At 54.3% G+C, this 8,564-nt stretch overlaps 1 long non-coding RNA gene across 5 annotated transcripts; it reads left to right on the top strand.

Moving 5' to 3' along the window:
• Positions 1-6: 6 nt before the first annotated feature.
• LOC102243298 lies at positions 7-7,242 on the top strand. 5 transcript variants are annotated; one of them, XR_001362015.1, is made up of 6 exons: positions 7-219; positions 1,430-1,456; positions 1,999-2,133; positions 2,296-3,913; positions 4,348-4,567; positions 5,792-7,242. It is a non-coding gene; the product is annotated as an uncharacterized LOC102243298 (long non-coding RNA). The 5 variants fall into 5 exon arrangements; XR_001362013.1 differs by having other exon boundaries at positions 1,973-2,133; positions 2,507-3,913; XR_001362011.1 differs by having other exon boundaries at positions 1,973-2,133.
• The last annotated feature ends 1,322 nt before the right edge of the window (positions 7,243-8,564 follow it).

The following is an 8,564-nucleotide window of genomic DNA, read 5'->3' as shown; positions in this document are numbered from 1 at the left end:
GGGCTGTGTCGTGGCGCCGAGTCTGATTGTCGCTGCCATTCAGCGAGAGCCAGGTGGGGCGTCCACCCCAGAACCCCCTTTTCAAGACCCCGCCAAGTCAGCCCGCTCCGCAGGGTCCCAATTCAAGACCTAAAACTGCACCTGGAGATCTAAACCCTAGTTCCGCACAGCTCTACCGATCGAGCGCCTCCGCTTCCTCCCCTGTGAACTGGCTCCCCTGTAACCACCGGCCCCTGGAGGCTTGGCCCAGCCCTCAGTGCTCAAGAAGCCGGGGTCACGGCATGGGGGGCGAGCAGGCATGAAGAAAGGGAAGAGGCCAGCTTGGCAGAAACTCAGCAAGGCCTGGCCACTGGTTGGCACCCAGGAGGCCATGCTGCCTGCCATGAGGCTGCCCAGCCTGAGCTGAGATGGGGGGTCCACAGAACGAGGGCTGGCTGGTGAGAGAGGCTGGACCGTTGAGCCTGGGCAGGGCCCTGGGGAAGCCATTACAAACCTAGGGAGGCGGGCACTGCTAGGAAGAGTCCCAGCCCTGGGCCTCCACTTTCTCATTCGTGCAATGAAGGAGGTGGACTAGATAATCCTGAGGCCCTTCCAGCGCAAATCCCAGGTAATTTAATTGTTCAATATGTAGTCCGGTCTTAAAACCTGAACACAGGAAGTCTGCATACATTCAGGAAAGCTGTGCACTGCGTTGGAAGCCACAGAGGGCTCCTGAAATAGTGAGGCTCAGCGGGGTGGGGGAGACCCTTAGATCATGTGACTTTCCACAGTGACATCTCCAACTCTGTTCTTCTTTCTCAAGATTTCGGTGGCTCGTAGGGGTTTTCTGTGGTTCCAAATTGATTTTAGGATTCTTTGTTCTAGTTCCGTGAAGAAAATGCCATTGGTGTTTTTTGTTTTTTAAATATATTTTTATTGATTTCAGAGAGGAAGGGAGAGGAAGAGACAGATAGAAACATCAATGATGAGAGAGAATCATAGATCAGCTGCCCCTTGCACGCCCCCCATTGGGGATCGAGCCCGCAACCTGGGCATGTGCCCTTGACTGGAATCAAACCTGGGACCCTTCAGTCCGCAGGCTGACGCTCTATCCAATGAGCCACACCAGCTAGGGCACATGGTGTTTTGATAGGGATTGCGTTGAATCTATAGATTGCTTTGGGTGTGTGGACATAAAATCCAACGTAACATGACATTCTTTCTTTACAACCCAATACCCGTTTCTGCTTCATCTCCTGAGACATTCCATGCACTGCCTTCCCCGTCCATCCATCATGCTATCACCCCAGTCCTTGCCAACACTGTCCCCCAGCTCAAGAGGGCCAGTCACAATTATTCCAGCACACTGCTTGCTTTTCTGCCCCCAAACTGTTACCCAGATAATTTTCTCTCCTTCAAACATTCTCTCTTTCACTTCTTTACTTACCAGAATCCTAGCTACTGGGCAAAACTAAATGTAAGTACCACCTACTGAAAGGGAAGCTGTCTTGTCCCTGCTGCCGTGAGCAGTGTTATGTCTCCACATCTGTCCTTGGACATGTCAGAGTCTGACTTTCATGATGTCTAATTGCATGTGTGCTGCCCCAATAGAATGGGACTTCTTTGGGGTCGGCCGGTCATATTACTCACCCATAGACCCCAGTGTCTTGCTTGGCAACCCACTTATACTAGTTGAATTTAAGGGAATCATAGCTCACAAGACCCTACATCAGTGATTCCCAAAGTGGGCGCTACCGCCCCCTGGTAGGTGCTGCAGCGATCCAGGGGGGCGGTGATGGCCACAGGTGCATTTGCGGGCGATGAGTAACTGCTATAAAAATTAAAAAAAAAATTAATTTTCAGGGGCTGAGTAATATTTTTTCTGGAAAGGGGCGGTAGGCCAAATAAGTTTGGGAACCACTGCCCTACATGATCTTGCCCCACCACCTTTTCAGATTCATGTTGAATACTCTCTTGCTCACTCTCTCTCCAGCCAGCAATCCCTCCGTTTAACCACAGGGTCTGCAGACCTGGCTCCCTGCACACTGGCACCTCGGGCTAGACAAGGCCTGTGAGTGCATGTGCATTGTTCTCTCTCACCGAGATGAATGGATAAAGCAGCTATTGAGGGCACAGGCAGAAGAAAACTGGGTGGTGAGTCTCCCAGGGCTCCTAGGCCAGCAAAGAAGGGCAGGTGACCCTGACACTGACATTGTGGTTCAGGGAAGGATGTCTCCATGGAGCTGGAGGCACTGGGGAGGGTGGCAGACATGGTTGGTTCCCTAGATCCACTCTCTTCTTTTCCCTTCCTATCAGAACTGCAATGCGTTCAATTTAAACTATCGATTTCCCAGACTTCTTTGCAATGAGGGGTGTCCATATGACCCAACTCTGGCCAAGGAGATGGGAACAGAACTGTCCTGAGTGAGAATTCTAAGAAAGACACAGTAGTATGTACCTTTTGCCCTTGACTTTTTTTCTTCCTGCTCCTCCCCCTCCTCCTCCTCCTTCTCCTCTTATTTCTCAGAAACATGGATGTGATGCCTGGAGGGGAAGCAGCCATCTTGCAACCAGGAAGAAAGAAGTCTCCTACTAAGGAGGTCGGACAGGCAGCCATCAACAACATCTGAATGACTTCATTGTGGAGTTCTGGCTTCTTGAGAAAATTCAGCTCCTATTACATACATGTGCAGTAGCTCGTTATGTGTTCCGTGCAGGTAGCACGGCCCTACCTGATACGAGTGAGGGCCCAGCTGGGAGGACAGCGTTTCATCCTGAGAAAGCCCCTCCCCTGGAAGACCTCCCTGCCAGGCACAGCCCCACGGGCACAGGCTGGCACAGCCAGCATGTCGAGGACACACACTCCACCAGCTCTCCTCTTGGAGTGGGTCCTGCATGGCCCCTTCCCTTCGCTACCTTGATGCCAAGGCCTTAATTGGGGGGAAGGGAAGAAAGCAGAGGCCGCCATAGCGGGAAAGTCGGAAATAAAATCTCCCTCTGCCTTCCCCCCCAGGAAAAAAACAAGCCGTGACAAAGTCTGGATGAGGTTTGTTTTGAAGTGAAAAATCCACGCCAGTTCCATTAGTTTGGAAAACCAGTTGCTGCCTGAATAACTGAAACCTGTCCTATAAGCGTGAACTGTCACCTCAAGGTGCTGGCCTCTAATTGTGAGCACACGTCGGCCAGAGCTGCTGGTTCTCCAGACTGGAGCACGTGACGCCTCCTCCCCCAGCCCTTCCACTCTGACAATATGCCACCATTGCCGCTCCCAGTGATGCCCCTGGGAGAAAGCCAAGCGATGCTGCCCTTCGGAGATAATGGCGTTGGAAATGCAATGCTAATGGCTCCCCAGACAAGACCAGAATAGCCTCGTGTTCTGCCTTCCTGGCGCACAGAGGCCGCAGCCTGTGAGCATCCGCAGGCGCCTCACGCCCCGCCCTCCCCGAGTGCCCGGAGCCAGCTTCATGGCGAGAGCCACCTGTTCATCATCATAGAGTTTTGTCCAACCCGCTGGATGGGCTCAGAGCAGAGGCGCAGCTGAGTGTTTGAGCCAGGAGAACCTGCGGCCCAGCAGGCACCTCCATTCAGACTATAAACTCGCTTTGCAAGTTGATCATCACCCACTAACTGGGCCATGTTTGCCATGCAGTAAAGATGGATTTGAATCCACTTATTTTCTTTTGCACCCCAGCTCCCACCCCCACCCAAAGCCTGAGCTGGTGTTTAAGAAAACAATAAAAATGACGTGGGCTGGTGGACTGTTGACCTTCTTTATATGGAAGTCACGTGAAGGCTGCAGACCAACTGCCAGGGGCAAGAGGAACGTCCCTGCACTTCTCCCAGGAGGCCTGGCGTCCCGGGGCTGCTGCTGGCCTGTCTTGGGAAGGGGGCTCAATTCTGATGACAGTGGGCATTCAAGAAGGATGCTGGGCAGGTCTGCAGATCACTTGTGGCCATACAGGCACTGCCTCTCTCGTCTGTTTTGTTTTAAATATGTTTTTGTTTATTTCAGAGAGGAAGGGAGAGGGAGAGAGAGAGAGAGAGAAACATTAATGATGAGACAGACTCATTGATCGGCTGCCTCCTGCACGCCCCCTACTGGAGGTAGATCCGGCAACCCGGGCATGTGCCCTGACCTGGAGTCCAAGGTGACCTCCTGGTTCATAGGTTGGTGCTCAGCCACTGCACCATGGCAGCCGGGCCTCTCTCATCTGTTTGTAGTGGACTCTTGGGTCCTTTGATTTCTCCCCTCTCCCTCCCTCCTGTAATTGTTCTCTGATGATGCTGTTCATGCAGTTGCCTCTATGCTGCGGGCATATTTAATGTCCAACATCTAAAGCATTATCTCTATTGGTTTTCATTTTTCAGGACTTGTATCCAAGCTGAGGTGTGGCTGGTGGAGTCGATGGGTATCAAGCTCGCTATTCTGGCCATTCGCTGGAACAGCCCTGGGCGCACCCACTCCCTGACACATTGTTAGAACCCACAACTGTCCTCCTACGTTGAACTCACAACTTCCTGCTTTAGCCCTGGGAGGAGGGCTGCAGCGGTTAGCCTGGGAATCAACCGAATTGCCAACTCTCAGATGGTGAGTAACTTAGAAATGGGAAGGGTGTCTTGTTTATTTTTTGTTTTTTGTTAATCCTCACTCAAGGATATTTTTCCATTGATTTTTAGGGAGAGTGGAAGAGAGAGAGGGAAAGACAGAGAGAAATAGCGATGTGAGAGAAACACATTGATTGGTTGCCTCCTACACGCACCCTGACCAGAACCTGGGCTGGGAGGAGCCTCCAACCAGGATATGTGCCCTTGACCAGAATCAAACCCAGGACTCTGGTCCTCAGGCCAATACCGTGAGCCAAACTGGCTAGGGCTTGTTTATGTTTTTATCCCTCTTCTTCCCTCTCCTCTACTTGCCAAAAGAATTGGTATATGATGGGTGTTTGCTGAATGCAAAAGACAGGACGGGTACTGACAGAGAAATCCAGCGCAAATGAATTAGCCCCCCCAGAACAGCGCTTCGAGGCTGTTTGGTGTGGGAGATGATGGGTGTTTGCTGAATGCAAAAGACAGGACGGGTATTGACAGAGAAATCCAGCGCAAATGAATTAGCCCCCAGAACAGCTCTTCGAGGCTGTTTGGTGTGGGAGGAGGGAGAGGGGGGAGGGAGCGGTGGGGAGCGGCTCCCTGAGACATGGTCACAGATCGTGGGCACAGCACACTCATCTACAGTCGGCTGTAAAATTATGGTAAACTGTGTTTACAAAGACGGCCTCAGTCATGTCTCCTTCCCATGGGCTCCCAGCGAAGCTCTGCCACCCTCCCGCTGAGAGTGGAGTCTGCCTCCTGTCCCTCGAAGACGGCCTCAGTCATGTCTCCTTCCCATGGGCTCCCCTCCCGCTGAGAGTGGAGTCTGCCTCCTGTCCCTCATCCGGGCTGGCTCTGACTTATTCTGAGTCATAGAAAGAGGCAGAACCATCACTGAGTAACTTTGGAGACTGGGCCTTAAGAGATCTGCAGCGCTAGCTGGTTTGGCTCAGTGGATAGAGTGTGGGCCTGAGGACCGAGGGGTCCCAGGTTTGATTCCCATCAAGGGCATATACCTCATTTGCAGGCTCAATGCCAGGCCCTGGTTGGGACACGTTCGGAAGGCAACCAATCGATGTGTCTCTCTCACAATAGATGTTTCTCTTTCTGTCTCTCCCCCTCCCTTCCATTCTCTCTGGAAATCAATGGAAAAATATCCTTTGTTGAGGACGTTTTTTTTGTTTTGTTTTGTTTTTTGTTTTTTGTTTTTTGTTTTTTTTTAAAGAGATCTGCAATTCATGCCTTAGATTTTGTATGCCACCTCTGGGCAGCCAGCTGCTCGGCAAGGCAGAGCGCCTGCCGGAGAGAGACCGGGTGGAGGCGACCCTGACGCCTTGGATGTCCCGTCCCAGCTCGGGCTGAAGGCAGCCCCTGGAGCGAGCCGACCACAGACCTCTCAGCGGCCGGCCCGGCTCCTACCCCTCGGACCAGGAGAGCATCGCGAGGTGGTGCTTTAAACACCAACTGGGGAGCATTTTGTTCGCAGCAACAGATGGCTAACAGGAGGCGATGGGCCACCCATGAGCCAGATGCTCCGGAGGTGGGGCCTGCGCATCAGCATTTTAACAGGCCCCGCTGCCCCTGAGAGGGGACTGATTGGCTCAGCCCCATAACCCGTTCTCGGCCCGGGCGGACCAGAGCGAGGCCTCCCGAGAATGGGTCCGGCCACTTGCCCTTGCCCACTCACCTCTCAGGGTGTCTGTCACATGCTGCCTGAACTCATGGAAAACATTTAAAAATATTAACTAAGCTGTGGCCCTGTGAGTGCTGATTATTCATGTCCTGATGAAGGTAAACAGGTGAAAAGCATCCAAGGCAAGAGGTGGGACTGATCAGGGACATCTTCCGGGGGGAGCTGGCCTGGAGCAGGAGGCTGGGCCTGGAGGGAGGCCCCGGGCTGCAAGGCGATGGGCTGGCAGTAAGGCTGGTCTGGCTGGCAGGTTCAGAAAGTCCTGCTGGGGAGGAACAGGGTTTTGAAGTTTCCATTCAGGCTCCATTTTTCTTCTCTGGTTCTCCCACCAGCAGAGGGAGAGAGGACTGGCTGGTGCCCAGGTGCCAGGGCCTGTGACAGACTCCCTCAGGCCCCGCTGCCGGCCCCACTGTGCTGATGAGAAAGCTGACCGGGGCCTGGAGAGGCAGCCCCGGAGCCAAACCAGCAAGACCCAGGGCTTCCAAACCTGGTGGCAGGATCCCGCTCTCTGCCCCAGCCAGCCCCCGCCCCTGTCATTAGAGGAGGCCTCAGAGACCCATCCAGCTGTAGCTCCCATTCTCTCCTAAGGACCCCTGTGCGAGGGGCGCACACTTTGTGCTACCAGCTGCCCTTGCTGAGGACAGAACAAGAGAGAAGGGATGTGGCTTGTAGCGGGAGAGGTCAGCCAGGCAGAGGGAAGACCTCCGGGTCCCATGGGCAAAATGAGCGACGTTGGCCAATTTATTCCTCTGGCAAACATTTCTTGCTCAGCGAGAGGTGACGATGCTACCTGCAGCGTCCAGGCCAAAGAACAGCTTCTCTGGAGAGGTGGGAGGGGGCGTGATGGTGGCTTGCTGGAGCCCATGCCGCTGGTCCTGAGCAGGCGCCCCGCTTCCTGGCCTGTGAGGAGGTATTGGTGACATTGTCTGTCCCAGGGGCGGGCGTGAGGGCCAGTTGAGATAACACATGGACAATACCCACCACTGTACCTGGCAGTGCCAATTGCTCAATAAATATTTGCTTCTTAACTTCTCTGTGCTAATTAAACCCACTCAGACCAGCCCCAGGATAAAACGTCATCTTTAACGGCCATCTAGTGCGTGCCTTTCAGTGCCAGCACAGAGCTAGGCATGCAGCTCACCTCCCACAGCAACCTTGAGTGCTCCGTGTTACTTACCCCCATTTTCTTGGGACTCTTTTAAAAATATATATATTTTTATTGATTTCAGAGAGGAAGGGAGAGGGAGAGAGAGGTAGAAGCGTCAATGATGAGAGAGAATCATTGATCGGCTGCTGCCTGCACCCCCCACTCCTGGGGATCAAGCCCATAATCCCTGCATGTGTCCTGACCGGGAATTGAACCGTCACCTCCTGGTTCATAGGTTGATACTCAACCACTGAGCCACGCGGCCAGGCTCCTATGACTCTCTTTATGGCGAGCCCCACCCTGTAGCAGACCATTGTGACAAAAGTCATGGAGGGTGCAAGGGTGCACGATGTCCATGATCAGACACAGGTCCTGCAACTAAAGGCCAGAGGAAGGCGCCCTGCTTCTGAGTGACATGTGCACGGCTGCGAGTCCCCAGGCTGCCGCGGGCTCCAGCAGGGGAAGCGCCCTTGACCCTGCCCGTGTCAGGGACCTGGCCGGCCAGTTTACCTCATGAGCTGCTCAGATGATAGAGCTGAGGGACTCAGCACAACTCTGTGGGGAAGGAGGGAGGAGGGAGGAGGGAGGAGGAAGGCGCAGGGGTGGGGGGAGGAGGGAGGCGCACGGGAGCGGGGAAGGCTTCGGGAAAGGACTACGAACACAGGGGTGACTCGAGCATTCCCCTCTGCCCGGCACAGCGCTGATGAGCTCACAGAAGTCACCCCTTTTCATCTGCACCACAGCCCCGGGTGCAGAGCCTGGTGTTGTCCCTGATTCAGAGACAAGGCAGCGGAGCCTGGAGGGCTGAGCCGCTTCCCCGGATGGCTCAGCTGGTCAGGGCGGAACCAGAGCTGAAGTCTGGGTGCAAGGCAGGTACTGGGTGGGTGTTGTTTGGGGAAGATGGACCTTGCCCATGCTTTCAGGAGTTCAGCACCCCGGGCCTCTTCCCATGAGCGATCGTGCTCCGGGGGCTCCCCCCTGCCTGTCCTGTGACTCAGGACCCTCCACAGTCCTGGCCACCCCGCCCCTGCCTGGGGGGGCCGCGGCCCTGGCACCCACCCTCCTCTCTCTGTCTCTCTCTGCACACTGGCACCATTAACCAGGATGGGCAGAAAACTGTTTGCTTTGTCCAGCGATCCGTTTCGCAAGCCAGAGAGGTGT

Source organism: Myotis brandtii, unplaced genomic scaffold (genome assembly GCF_000412655.1).
Source record: "Myotis brandtii unplaced genomic scaffold, ASM41265v1 scaffold105, whole genome shotgun sequence".
Taxonomy (NCBI): Eukaryota; Metazoa; Chordata; class Mammalia; order Chiroptera; family Vespertilionidae; genus Myotis; species Myotis brandtii.
This window is presented reverse-complemented; position numbering and strand designations above follow the sequence as displayed.